The 15,036-nt window shown below is 46.3% G+C and overlaps 1 protein-coding gene across 3 annotated transcripts in view; it reads right to left on the reverse strand.

Moving 5' to 3' along the window:
- Positions 1-15,036, reverse strand: part of SGMS1 (sphingomyelin synthase 1) — a 235,965-nt gene that overhangs the window by 95,643 nt on the left and 125,286 nt on the right. For 2 of the 3 annotated variants that reach the window (XM_077755220.1, XM_077755221.1), the window contains exons 4-5: positions 11,356-11,530; positions 9,701-9,781 (exon numbers count right to left, since the gene is read on the reverse strand). The gene's annotated coding sequence lies outside the window, so the exon portion shown is untranslated. Of the gene's footprint in view, positions 1-1,279; positions 1,413-9,700; positions 9,782-11,355; positions 11,531-15,036 lie in introns of those variants that run through there. The other variant, XM_077755223.1, reaches the window with a different exon arrangement.

Below are 15,036 nucleotides of genomic sequence, written 5' to 3' on the forward strand. Positions count from 1 at the left end.
CAACAATACAGTGAGCCACCACTGAGCGAGTGAACCGGATGCTTCCTAAAGGGAAGCAGAGTTTACAAAAGAATGTCACCACATCAAGTCTCAGTTCCTCCAACACTAGCCCACAGAAGAAAACAGAGGCACTAAGTCATTTCATCTTCCCTTGCTGGAAGGAAACACATGTGTACACATTTGCCAATCTTGCCAAAGTACCAATTCCTCCTTAATGACAAGCATCTCTCCCAATGTACACGGTACACCCACGACTATAGTCCACGTGGCCCTGACTATAAATGGTAGCAAACTACTAGAACCATCACGTGAATTCCTTCGTTTATGAGGTTTAAAATCAAATGTTATGTTTGCATTAGAACAAACTCCGATCAAGAGTCATTAACCCTCTTTCTCTCTTTTTCAGAAAGTTTTTATTTTAATCACTGGGTGCTCATCCCAACAAGTGCACTCCTTGATACCCATCACCTATTTCATCCATCCCCCCCACCTCCCTTCTGGTGACCATCAGCGTGTTCTAAGAGATTATCTCTCTTGGGGTGCCTCGGTGGCTCAGTCAGTTGAGCATCAGTCGGTTTAGTGGCTCTGTCGGTTTAGCTCAGGTCATGATCTCACAGTTCGTGGGTTCGGGCCCCACGTCAGGCTCTGTGCTGACAGCTCAGAGCCTGGAGCCTGTTTCAGATTCTGTGTCTCCATCTCTCTCTGTCTCTCAATAATAAATAAATGTAAAAAAATAAATTTAAAAAAAAGAGTCATTATTTCTCTCTCTCTCACACACACACGTTACTAGCACCCTTTGATTTTGCTAATACATTTCTGCTTTTATGAGATGGAAATCAATACCACTATTGTTCTCAAAAAGATATGCCCTAAATCAGCTGTCCTGCTATGTAATTATGTTTATTATAATTGCCATGACAAAGACCCAGCTTCTTCAGTATTCTAAGTCTCAACAACTCCATAAATGAGTCAGCATTCTTTAACTCACAGGTAACAGAAATGGCATGCGGAGCATCATGGGTAGGAGTGAGACGGGCTGTGTGGACTCTAAGTAGCCCAGCAACAGGAAAGCCACAGGGCAGCTGGGCTTGAGGACACACTCAAAATGACACAAGTAAGGCAAGATGGCACCAATGCTTCTACAGGCTGGGTCCCTTCTCCTGGCCCTCCTCCACTGCCCTCCCAGCTCTGCCACTAAGAGGGACTATTCCATAGCTGGAATTTTTTTAAGATTCTCAAGAAAAACTCCCGCTGGTCCCATTTGGGGCCATGTGCCCACCTGGCGGTCAAGGTCCTATGTTTGGCCGGTCCACACGGGAATGACATCATTGGATCAGCAGGAAGGGCAGTAAGTTCTTCAGAAGGTGAGTTTTCTTCTCAGAAGCAGAAAGGAGGGCTTATTTGTCTGCCCCAAAAAAACACTACCACCTGTCAAGAAATTCCATTTTATGTCTGAGCAAAAGGTTATCTAAACAGTCAGTCCTCAACCTGGTAATAAATTACATTCTAAAAAAAGTTCACTTCTAAAGTCTGAAGTCAATGAACTCTATCCAGGTGGCACTTGAAATCTATTTCACTAGAGATAAACTGTAGACAATGGCTTCTCTGGCCAGTCTTTAAAAGCCTATTTAACTAATGATTGATCCGAGTATAATGTTAATAATATTTCTAATAGTGTACTCAAACCTCATTCTTAACATTGTTCCTACAGGAAAATGTAATTCCACCTAGAACAACAAAAACACGTTCTATTTAATTCGTTTGCTGGGCATTTAGTAATGACAGTGGCTTCTACTATACAGACATTTCCCATTTAATGGGTATACAACATAGCAAGGTGGTATTAACAGCTGTAATGAGCCCACAAGGAAACTGGGAATCAAGGTTTTGATGCCCAAGGTCAACGGTTAAGATGAGTCAGAGCCAGCGTCAAAGCCATATGTGTTTGGCCCCAAAGCTGGGGCTCTCAAGTCTGATCCCTATAGCTGCCAGACAGGTGTGGGCTTACAGCTGAGGAGACAGAGAGCTAATGTTTCAGACTCTGTGTAAATATTTAGATTCTCTTACAAAAAAAGAGAAGGGACTAGTGGCCAGTCACTTCCAATAATCAGACATGAACCTTCTATCCTTCCCAACAGAAGATACTTCTCTGTGGTAGAACAAAAGAAAATATTTCTCTGCGTGAGCCCTAAACTATACTGATGCTTATGGTTACATGAAGATCATCAGAAAATCAAAGGTCAATAAATAGTGTCTTCAAAAAAAATTATTTTGCTCTGTTGAAAACAGAGGGCGCTACCTATTAAAATGCCTATCTAAGGTGTTTTAACAGAAAATTAAAGTTGTAAAAATAACTAATGTGACTCAGTTATGCCAATATAAATGCAATGGGTGCATTTAACAGTATGAACTGTGTTTTACGTTTAAAAAAATGTTTTTGGTTATATAGTATTTAATATATACAAGAGAATACATTTTAAATCAACAATCATGAACCTACCACCCAAACTTAAAAGCAGACAATTGCCAATAAACCATAGCCGTTCCCTGATTGTTCCTTCCGTCCAGCTGAGGCTGATGACCTTTTCCTTCTGTGCATATTGGACAAAAAAGTTTGAAAGCCCTTGGTCCAAGATGGGACTTGAATAATAAATTCACCATGTGCCTTTTGAAATCAGAGTGGAGAGGTAGTCAGAAATAATAGGACAGAAAGTAGCTGAATTTAATCCAAAAGGAAGGGAGTGGCCAAATCTTGTTAGCCCAGAAACTACTGATCAGACAGACCTCTAGGAACTTTTGGTTTCCCTCCCCCGTCTGAACCCAGGACTAGTCACTAGGAATGTGAAGTCAAGTCAGATCTCCTGAACAGCTGCCAGATTGTTAGACACAGGATCTGAAATATGACAGATCAACTCCGAATTATCCCAAATGGACGTAAGAAGCCCATGAAGAGCCTTAACATGTCTTGGAAAAAAGAACCAATAACTTCAGGGGGAGAAAAATCAACAAAAACAGTCAATAATTTACTGAGAGTTTAATTTTGTTGTAATAACATGTAAGCAATTTATACTACGAGGCAAAAATTTAAGCTAGGTCATCTGTGAAGTTAAGCAGTTCATGACACATGTCAAAAAAAAAGACCTGGACACTAATCTAGTGGATGAGTCGGTACAAATGGTTTCATCACAAATGCACGTGGGGAATAAGGAAACCTAGCGTTTAGCACAAACTACACAGAGCAGTAAATGCAGGCTGGCGGGGGAGAAGGGGGAAGACGAGCTTCAGGGAGGGAGAGCAAAGTCATTCCATGGGCATCGTGAGGATGCCGTACAGCAAAGGGGTTCACCTCTGTGAGCACAGCCCGCCAGTGACCATGTGACACTGGTCTCTATGACCCAACCGCCTGCCTTGTTTTCCAACTGCTGGATACATGGCTCAAAGATTGCTGAGGCTGTGGGCCGGGACTGGGATTATTTAAAACCTCCAGACATCCAGCCCTTGACCCAGGATATATTCTACAAAATGAAGGGGTCACTCACTGGGTCAACCGCAAATACCTACTTAAATGCCTTATTGAAGTGGCAGGGTCTAGTGAAGGTTCACCTCTTCAGTGCAGGGGTGAGACTGCAACACGACAGTGGGAATGTATTGGTTCCGGCTAAGTTATGCTGCGGTGTCAAAGAGTACCAATGACAGAGAAAGGTCTTCTTATTTCTGGTTCCTGTTTGGTTCCTTGGAACTGGGCTGTGGTGACCCATGTGTTCTTCCCCGGGACCGAGAGGCAGGAGCAGCCCTTGCTGGGAGGTGCTGGTCTCGTGGTGAGGAGAGGAGACCTCCTCTGCTGCTGGGGAATGGCATGTGTCATCGCCAGTCACATTTTTTCAGCAAAATAAGTCCTACGGCCAAGATGGCCATGGGGTCACCCCCTCACCCTGGGGTGGGAAAGCGGAATCCCCCAGAGGGATGGAGGGCAGCTAGGAAGGTCTGGCAATAACAAGAACACAATCTTCCATGAAGGGAAGGGGAAATGGCTCAAGAAGTGTTTTCTTCCTGTGAAAAGTGGCGACGAAAGAAGCCATCTCTGTGCGTCACCTGTAGGTATCGTCTTTCCAGCGCCTCACAACCCTCCCAGCGAAGTCCCTGGACCCGCCCAAGGCCCTCAGTTCCAACATCAGGTCTGGGGTCGCCTCCCCATAGCCAGCCTTTAAGGCCTCTGTTTCACGTGCAAAATGGGAGAATCCTGCACTCTTCCTGGGAAGGTGTCCGAGAAATGCTTTAACAAAACGATGCATTTAAAACACGAGAAGGGGGGGGCGCCTGGGTGGCTTAGTCGGTTAAGCGTCCGACTTTCGCTTAGGTCATGATCTCGCGGTTCGTGGGTTCGAGCCCCGCGTCGGGCTCTGTGCTGACTGCCAACTCAGAGCCTGGAGCCTATTTCGGAGTCTGTATCTCCCTCTCTCTCTGACCCTCCCCTGCTCACGCTGTCTCTCTCTCTCCTAGAAATAAAAATATTTAAAAATAAATAAATAAAAAATAAATAAATAAATAAAACACGAGAAGGGGTGAGGGGTGCCCTGGTGGCTCAGTCGGTTAAGTGTCTGACTCTTGGTTTCAGCTCAGGTTGTGACCTTGTGGTTTCATGGGTTTGAGGTCCACGTCAGGGTTCTGCTCTGGCAGTGACGAGTCCCCTTGGGATTCCCTCCCTCTCTCTGCACCTCCTCCACTTGCGCTCTCTCTCTCTCTCAAAATAAATAAACTTTGAAAAATAAATAAAACACATAAGCACATAAAAGCACTCAATAAATATAAAATAGTATTATTAAATTATGATACTTCTCTCCTAATCTGTATGTTTCCCAAATTATCTTTAAACTTTATTCAGTTTGTTAAAAAGTATATAAAGTACACATATTAATGTTTCCTTTGCTTTTCAAACCTGCTGGCTCCTCTGCTCTCAGTTTTTTCTACGCACACACACTCTCACACATACAACACACATACACTCTCTCTCTCCCCAACCTCCATTACATATTTACTCCTCAACTGGCTGGTTTCTTTCTTTTTTTTTTTTTTTTTAATGTTTATTTATTTTTGAGAGACTGAGAGAGCGTGAACACGGGAGGGGCAGAGAGTGAGGGAGACAGAATCCAAAGCAGGCTCCAGGCTCTGAGCTGCCAGCACAGAACCGACGTGGGGTTTGAACCCACAAATTGTGAGATCATGACCTGGGCTGAAGTCAGACGCTTAACTGACAGAGCCACCTAGACACCCCAACTAGCTGGTTTCTTAAGGCTCTCAAGAAGTTCTGGAAAGCAAAACTACTAATTACCTATCATCTATAACTATTCTCTAATTATCCATTATCTATAACAATTAATCAATTTTTCCCAAAATAAAGGAAATTAAGGAAAATTGAAGATACCCAGAATCTTCATTGAAAGTAGGAGATAGATTCCGATATGGTACCCAGCAGAGAAGGAGTAAAAGGCAAGGCATGACCGGAAGACCCTGTCTCTCTTAGCATGCTGCTCCACTCCGATTCCTGCCTTGCCCCAGGATGGGCTCTCTGTCCCACAACTCTGCCTCACTGCTCATACTGCTCCTTCCAGCTACAGTGCTAAGCACGGCAGCCAACTCTGCTCCGAGCTCCTGCGCGTATGACTGGGGAAGCGCACCACAACACGTGCACAGAGAGGGTCATCACAGTGTGCTTTACAAGAATGGAAGCCTTTACGAGAATGGAAGGCTGAGCATGACCAAAATGGCCACCACCAGGGGACTGGTTACATACATTACAGGCCACATAACACAGGAAATGCCGTAGGACAACAACAAACACAATGTAAGTGTGTATTTATTAATGTGGCATGGTTTCGGTACACTGTCAGTCAACTCAGGTGTCAAGACAATACTTAAAACAAATAATCCATTTTAGGAAGAATCTGATCCAGGCTTAGAAACAGTATGACAGAATACAAAAACAAAACAAAACAAGAACGTTACTAACGGTATCTCTGGCAGTGGTAATATTGATGAATGTTTCTAGTCTTAATAATTTTCACATTTTAAAAGTTTTTTCCAATTAGCATTGTTAACTTTTATAATTTTTAAAATAGGTATTTTAACTAAAAGGGATTACTCATGGGATGCCTGGGTGGCTCAGTCAGTTAGGCATGGGGCTCTTCATTTTGGGTCAGGTCATCATCTCACAGTTCATGAGTTCAAGCCCCATGTTGACCTCTGCACTGACAGTGTAGAGCCTGCTTGGGATTCTTTCTCCCTTTCTCTCTCTGCCCCGCCCCTTGTCCCCAGTACATGTGCATGCAATCTCTCTCTCTCAAAACTAAATAAACTTAAAAAACAAAACAGAAAAAGACACTACTCAAAAAACACTCACTTCAAATGTCATCTGCTCCTGAAACTCTCCCTGACCTCACCACTCCTGCCGCACAGGTAATCTCTCTCCTGTGAGTTTCTAGAGTAGTTAATATACCTCAAATGACACTGACTGCATTTGTTTTGAAATCACAGCTTTCTATGTTTGCACTTGATCAGTTCTTGATGAGGAATGAGCCGTCTTATTTGTACTAGAATCCACCCCCAAACCCACAAGTCCTAAGTACCGAGCAAACCAATGAGCGTGGTGACTGGACACCACACAAGGCCGTACCATTTACACCTCGGAAGCCCACACACCTAACAGCTCCCTCATCAAACACTCCCCTACACTAAGCAGGTCCAGAAGTAGCATCAGGGCCATTCTGGGGGAAGAAATTATGAATCAGAATATTTTCTGCATGGTGAGGTTTCTCTATTGGTTATTTATCCCATGTCTTCTGTCACAGCGACCGAAGACACCCTTACTCAACTTGAGACATGGGTCAGTATTTCCTTTTTTAAAAACATTTTTAATATTTATTTATTTACTTTTGAGAGAAAAAGAGAGACAGAGAGCACAAGTGGGGAAGGGACAGAGAGAAAATATGAAGCAGGCTCCAGGCTCTGAGCTATCAGCACAGAACCCAATGTGAGGCTCAAACTCATCAACTGGGAGATCATGACCTGAGCCGAATTCAGATGCTTAACCGGCTGATCCACTCAGGTGCCCCAAGACGTGGGTCAATATTTCTTATCCAGAGGCAAAGGTCTCCAATTTCTATCCATCAGTTTCTGCTTGAAATGGACAAGAATTACTTCAGCAATAATCCAAGCCGGTCCTTGACTCAGTAGGAACCATAAATATCTATTGTTTTAGGAGGAAATAAATGTTTTAAGATTATGTAAGTCTGTTTCAGGGAACTGACACAAACGAATGTTTTGAAATAACCAAGGCATTTCTTTTAAGGTTCAATGAAGAATGTGTTTTGAGAGCTAGGTGGGTGAGATTTAAAATAAAAACAACCACTGAAATCTTAGCTGTTCCTTAGCAATCTCAGGCGTCAACTGTTCCCTTCTCAAGGGCGAGCTAGAATACCAAAGAAACTGCTTCTGGAAGAAACTCTAAGCGATCTGGTCCAGTTTCCTTTTGGCCCTCCATTCTCCTCCCCAAGATTTTCATCAAGCCCATTGTGAACCTGAAACCACCCAGAAACGGTCTTGTTTTGTTCCTCTCCCTCTGCAGACAACTCACTTGCATTAAAGCTTCCTTTCTGAACAAAAGCAAAGCTATGAGCCACCGTGAAGGAGACCCCCGGGTGATTGTCCCCGATGAGATGCGGACTCAGGGGAGCACAGCAAAGAGACAGAAGAAACTCAAAAGGGGCTCAGCAGTTGACTCATCCACAAGCCCGGCTATTGCACAGACACGAGGCGTCCCGGGCCAGTTCCAAAGGTGAGGCAGCGCCTGGGGGACTCCAGTCACACAGGTAAGAACAGAGGCAGACATTCTAAATCCACCTCGGGACCCATCTTCCATTCCAGAAGCTGTGTGTCCAGGAAGGCTTGGAGATGCAAGAGCAAACCTTGCTTTTATCTCTTACCACCAGGGCTGAGACAGGTGATTGAAGAACCGTGGCTGAAACATGTCTTCGCAGGAAACACACCACCAGTGGTGTTATTTATACCGGTCTGCCGAACGCACACAGTCAGCTCTCAGGATTTTTGACAAACCAGGTGTGAAACACAGCCGTCATTAGACCTTGAATTAACATATATATACAACTAACATAAAAGAGACTAGAGGCAAAGATAATGAATGAATGGTCAGAACTCATCACTAGGGTGTGCGCTCCGTGTGTTGCATGCACTATTGTTTGTGGCTGGTAGCAAAGTGTGTGGTGGTGTGTTCCTGCCCATCGCTTCCCAGCTCTGCCTGCAGTGCCTTTATTGGTAGTAAGAAATCAGCCACACTTCTGAGTCCTCCCACACATGGGGGAGCATTTACACCACAGCAATCTCCCTCTCCTCCCGTCCTCCCTCCGGGCGGGGTCAAGTCCTAACATTTGTCTGCTTGTCAATTATCAATACCTCCAGGACTAACCCACGGCTGCCAGACAGGAGCTAAGGAAGTTGGGCTGGCCAATCAGACTCATAACATGGGCTTGTAAGCTGGACATCATGATATCAATATAAGGACATCATGATATCAATATAAGGAAGGAAAGCAACTACAGAGGACCCTTGAATGACCCCTGGGTCAGGGGTGCCAATTTCCCACGCAGTCAGAACTCCATGTATAACTTTGACTCTCCAGAAACGTTAACTACCGATAGCTCACTGCTGACGTGAAGCCTTACTGATAACATAGTCAATTAACACACATCTTGTATGTCATACACACCATATAATATATTTTTCCAGCAAAGCAAGTTGGAGAAAATGTTATGGAGAAAATCCTAAGGAAGAGAAAATATGTTTATTTTCTAAGTACTGTACTGTACTAAATAAAAAATCTGTGGACAAGTGGATCCGGGTGATTCAAACCTGTGTTGCTCAACGGTCAGCTGTACTTTGATCATAGCCCTAGAATGTCCCAGTCACAGAACAAAGTACCACCCGCAGCCTTTTGCTTTATGAGCAGGATTATCAGATCCAATATACCTGATGAGTCAACTGAGGTTGACGGGCTGAGTAACCACTAAAACGTACAACAGCCAAGAGTCAGGCCTCCGATCGTGTGACTCAGAAATACACAACGTTTTCACCAAGCAACCTCAGGCACTGACATTATCATCATCATAATGAAACCAAAATCAACCACATTTAACTGTCAGATAACCGGCAACCATTAATGGCCACAGATGTGTAAAAACAGAGATACACGAGAAGGGTGCAGACAAGGAGCTCAATTTTATTCATTGTCGCCAAGTTCAAGCTTATTCATATTACCTTCCAAAATGCACCCACCGAAAGTTAGTGAGAAATGGGGCCCCCGGAACCGAGGGGAACACGAATATCTGTAATGGAGAAGGGCTTATTCCGAGGTTAATATGAAAGGACTCTTCTTTCAATCCTTTAAATACTTACACTCTATCTACCCAATTGCTGTACCCAACTCAAAATGACACACCTACCAGAAAGAAGAATTGCTCGAATGTGAGCATGAGTTTTTTTGAAGTGTTTGGGTATTTATTTGTTAAACATTTTCTCTTTCAGACTTTTCAGTTATTTGATTGTGCTATGCATGCTTTTGCCATAGTTTCATGTAGAGCATCACCCAGTAGTCAGAAGACTTCCAAAGGGCTAATGAAATTTTACTTACTGATTATTTAAGAAAATTCTTGTCATCTTGGCTTCCTATAAGTCACCAGCTTTTGCCATCGTTCCAGTACATTTCCATCACCTGTCACGAGGAGAAAGGATCTGATGAGATACAGGTATCAGAAAGACCACTTCTGGGTTTCTATGTTCTTTTCTGTTCTTCGTAACCGAAACATGGGAGAAAAATAATCATCTCTTTCTTTGCCCTCAAAATGAAAAAGGAAGGAGACAATTACAACATAGAGAGAGACCAACGTAACCCCAAGAGAGAAAAAAAATTAAAGAACATTATTTCTACTGCTGGGGTTTGGGGTTTGGGAGAGGGAACCCCTAAAATGCCCTCCCTTATGTTTTGGGGAAGAGATTTTAGCCTGTTGCCTGGGAGGAAGTCGTATCAGAGTTTTCTCCCTCTCTGTCCTGCCCCTCCTTGCACATTTCTCAAAGTGAGTGATGAATGTGTCTGGCAGCGGGGGTGGGGGTGGGGGTTTCCCAGGAAGCACTGGCTTAGCTGGGCTGCTACACTGAGTGGGACGGCAGGGGGTTCCCTCCAGCTGGAGCCGGAGGACCAGGTCAAGGCTGCTGGAGTTGAACTCGTGTTTTAGTTTCAGAGAAGAAGGTAACTGAAGTTTGTGAGGTCTCCAACCCTGCTTTACCAGTAATTAAGTGGCCATCTGCATTGATTCCCATTTGGATCCTTGCTCCATTTCTCCAACTGTTTAACATTTACAGAGTGGGGAAGATCAATTGTGAGGGAATCCAAACCACCACCATCAACAAGACACTGCATGGATGAAACCTTGGCTCAAGGTCCCACCACTTCCTAGCCACATGACCTTGAGAAAGTCCATTCATCTGTTCCCAGCCCCAATTTCTACTTTTCTGAAAGAGGATCAAATGCCCCCTAGTAGACTGGGTGGTTGAGAGGATTACATCAGATGAAAGATAAAATCTGCCAAAGTCAAGCATGTTCTGATCCAACAGGACTATAATCCCAGGACCCAGACGCCCTGTGCTCAATGATCGCACGTGCTATCCATGTGTAGAATTCAAATATTGGTGATTCATAGAAGTCATGGAGTACGTTATATGCTCAACAAAGTGCCTTCCTTCTTCCAAGAGCAAGACACTCAGAACAATGCTTTACCTTCCATTGTTACACTTCATAACACTTTAGGGTCCACAACCTATGGAAGGAAGTTCTGCTTTCTTCCCCTTCACAGAAGAGCCCCAAATGATAACACCCCACTTCCGCCAGGCAGGAAGCAACTATTGCTTATTTTACGTGAAGAATGTATAGCTCCATGTGGACAAAACTTACAAAACGGGAACCTGTTTCTCTGCGCATCAGTGTTGCCATTCAGAGCGAAGAGATGCAGGTGCATTATGAAATGGCCCCAGGCACTGAGGTGCCATGAGAGACACCATCACCTGGGTTGCAGAATAGACAGAAGCCTCAAGTTATCCGAACTGGTAGGGTGTGCATGTGTGTGTGTGAGAGTAAGAGGGGCATAAAGAAAGGAGAAAATGGACCAAATGCCACATAAACCCAGAGAGCCTCTGAGTAACAAAGAACTCTGCCCAGCAGAGAAGGACTGGAGAGTCAAGGGCTCAGAGATTATTATACCCAACACAGAGAGGAAGGAACGCCATGCTCACCGGCTAGCAAGAGCTCTCTGTGCTGGTCACTTGGCACGAAGACTCTCACAACCACGAACAGTGGAGAAGGGATTGACACGGGCTTGACCAGCAGGCTCGAACTCCACTTCTGATGTGCACCCGCAGGGTGCTCTTTGCCGGGCTACCGAATCCTTCTGAGTCTCAGTTTCCAGGCCTGTAAGACAGGGACAATGACACATAGTGTGGAAAGAAGTTATGTAGATCAGAGATGATGCACACACAGTGCTCATCATAGAGCATGTCCCACACGATGGCGATGGTTGTGTTTACTGATGCGAGTATGGCAGCCTATTAAGTTCACGGCTGCAACTGCAATGATGGCTTCGAGCCCTTTAAGTCCACACTCTTCCCTACGTGAAGAGTTTGCAGAGGTTCAAATCGGACTTTAGACAAGAGCATCAAACTTTCTGAAGCTGCTCTGAAAGGAGCGTTCAATAAAAATGCCCATCTTAGGAGACAGCCTTTCCTCATGTGCACACAAAACGCCCTAGCTGCGCATTTGTGAGCATTCTGCATATCAGCACTGCATTTCCTTTTTTGAGGCTGGATTCCTGAAAGAGGGAATGAATCATTTCCATCAGTGCTAATTCTTCTGGTGTGCAGTGCAATACCAAATTTTCAGGGGGCATCTGTGGGAAAGAAAAGCCATGTGGAGGATGGCCAGTGGCCTGTCACCAAGGCGAGCCTCACCTCCTGGCCTCCTCGACAACAGTATGGATACGTCAACTGTGTTTTCCAGAAAAAAGAAAAGACCCACAAGAGAGGCAACGCCAGCTTTTTTATTTACGTTAATTTATTTATACTGAGAGACAGAGAAAGAAAGAGAGAGGGTAAGTTGGGAAGAGGCAGAAAGAGAAAGAAAAAGAGAAAGAGAGAGCGCGTGTGCAAACATGAGTGGGGAAAGGGAGGGGGCAGAGGGAGAATCGCAAGCAGGCTCTGCACTGTTGGCACAGAGTCCAATATGGGGCTTGAACCCATGAACAATGACCTGAGCTGAAATCAAGAGTCATATGCTCAACCAATTAAACCTCTGAGGCGCCCGACACCAACTTTTAAACAGAACTTTCTATCTGAAAAATAATGCTCCTTGACCCCATCTACACCACCCTGTTTGTGACTCACCCTGGTGATACTCACTGCTCAGAAAAGTTGATTTTACCCTCAAAACCAGGATACAATGTGCACAGGACGGTCTGTCTTGTTACCGGTTAGAGCAGATTTTTTTTTTTTTAACAAGACCCTCTGTCTTCGATTTAATGGAAAATATTCTAATAAGTTCATGGGATGAAATTCCTCCACCAAGTCGGTACTTTGCCAGCACTGTGTTTACTCGCAAGAATAAGCGACTTCTGCTACTGATGTTAATGGATGACCCATCTGGCAGCAGGCGCTGTGCTAAGTACTGGGGTCGGCGAAGGGGTGGACAGTGCTTGAGATGAAGTGTGTTTAAGAGAACGCAGTACGGTGATAGTTTCACCAGAATATAAGCTATTAACTGAGCTGATGCACTTAAAGAGAATAATCTGGACGTGGACCTCCTGGCTGAGTTTCGACAGCCTAGTGCTTCTTAACCCTGCTTCTCAAATGATGAGGAGATTCCACAGCTGCCGTGCAAACACCTGTCTGAGGACAGAGACTCCTGTTTGGCATGTACACTCCGTCCTGCAGGGTCAAAGGCAGCTNCATTGAGGAGATTCCACAGCTGCCGTGAAACACCTGTCTGAGGACAGAGACTCCTGTTTGGCATGTACACTCCATCCTGCAGGGTCAAAGGCAGCTTTTGCACTGAGGCTGCACAAGTGGATGAAAGCTCTGGTGCCTCCAAGATGTGTCAGTTCAGACTCCTTGCCCCGTCTCCCAGGAGCTAGTTCGCTAAGAGGGTCCGAGCTTCCTCCCAGGCCAATGGTGTCCTATGCTCATAAGAGCGCGTGCTTTGCAGTGGCTCAGAACAACGCTCCTGATGTGCCCTGAAGCCCCCTGCGTGGTGCTGAATTTCTGTAAGCCTCAGTTCCCTGCTCAGAGAGGGGCGGCAGCGGCCCCTCACCTCAGCGCTATGACATGGTCCCGGAGACAGGATGCCTGTGAACGTTTTAGCGAGGCCCACGGCAAACAGGGTCTCATTAGATGCTGTCGCTGTCGGAGGAAGTCTGCCATCCTCAACCCGGGGAGGCCAAGCAGGGGCGGGCAAGGTCACCAAAACAAGAGGTGTCCTTGTAAACTCAAATATGCTCCAGCCACCTTGCCAGGAGATGGAAAAGAGCTTGAAGAAATGATTCGTCTAGTAATAAAGTGCAGATCACTCCGATCATCACGCACAGAGATCTCGGGAGCAAAGGGAGGGCGGCAGCCGCCATCAGAGGGCCGTTGGCCAGTGGAAAACTCGGAAACTTTGACACTCGGCACAAAGGAACAAAATGGAATCATGCACTCGACACCGCCCAGCCAATAAATGGCAGAGCTGGGGTTCAAACCCAGGCAGCCCGGTGTGGCTCCCGCTTCTTCACCATGACCGCACACGACCCCTCCGCAGCGAGGAAGACACAGACCAGGAGCAGGCCCGAGAAAGGCAAGAAACATCGAAACTCGACTGAAGAGAAGAGACGATGATACCAGACATCAGTTAATGGGGCCACAGAGTAAGAGGACTCTAAACAAGAACCTCAAGCAAAGCACAGTCACAGCAGAGACTGAAGTAGACAGCACCCTGAACATGAACTCGCCCTGGAGTCAGCACATGCTTGGGGTCGGCACTGACCAGAAGACACGAAAGTGGAAAGGACCCCACTCAGGGCCTGTATGTAAAGCACATTATGACCCAGAAACGCCTGCGGGGTCCCTGCTCTCTCCCTTCCATCTCTGCAGCAGAGGAGGAGGAAGGCCGCCCCCAGTGGCTGAAGGAAGGAGGCAGGAGGGACGAGAAGCATGCTCCTGGTGAAGAGGGAAAATGCGCGGCCGGGCCGGTGTCCACACGCCCAGCCAGCCTCACGTGTGGCCGACTGTGGCCCCATGACCCTGTCTCTTACTACCCACGCCTGTGTCACAGCCACCCCCTGGGCAGGGAATGGCCTGAGATTTCACTCGCCACCAATGGAATAAGCAAGCACGACGAGATACATCCCGTTACCTCACATAAGCCTGGAAGGTACATGTGTCCATTTGGCTGCAAGATTCCCTCCCTCGCTGGCCTTGAGGAAGAGCCAGTGAGGGCGGCCTCCAGGCCTCACAGGGAAGGGGAAGGTGGAGCAGGTCCTTGGGCCCCGGGCCCACAAGAAACTGCCAACAGCGCCACAAGCATAGAAGGAAAGCCTTCCCCAGTCGAGCCTCACGTGACACAGCAGCTCTGGCAGACGCCTCGACTACAGCCCTAAACGCGTCCTCAGCTAAATCGCAACCGGACCCCTGACCGGCAGAGACAGTGAAGCAGCGTGTGCACTGAGAGCCGGTTTGCATTGACAGTGTTCTGTGGCTCCAGGTAACGAATACGGGAGGGAAGGCCAGCAGGCGAGGCTGACGTAACCACACACGCCTCTCAGAGAGGAGGGGAAGGGAGAGGGAGGCCCAGGGCCAGGGGCTCAGGAAAGGGGCCTGCCCGTCCACCATCTCTGACTCAGACCCAGAGGCTCCGCTCTGACCACACACGTTCCCGGAGCCTGTTCCAGC

Source organism: Crocuta crocuta, unplaced genomic scaffold (genome assembly GCF_008692635.1).
Source record: "Crocuta crocuta isolate KB4526 unplaced genomic scaffold, BGI_CrCroc_1.0 scaffold2, whole genome shotgun sequence".
Classification (NCBI taxonomy): Eukaryota; Metazoa; Chordata; class Mammalia; order Carnivora; family Hyaenidae; genus Crocuta; species Crocuta crocuta.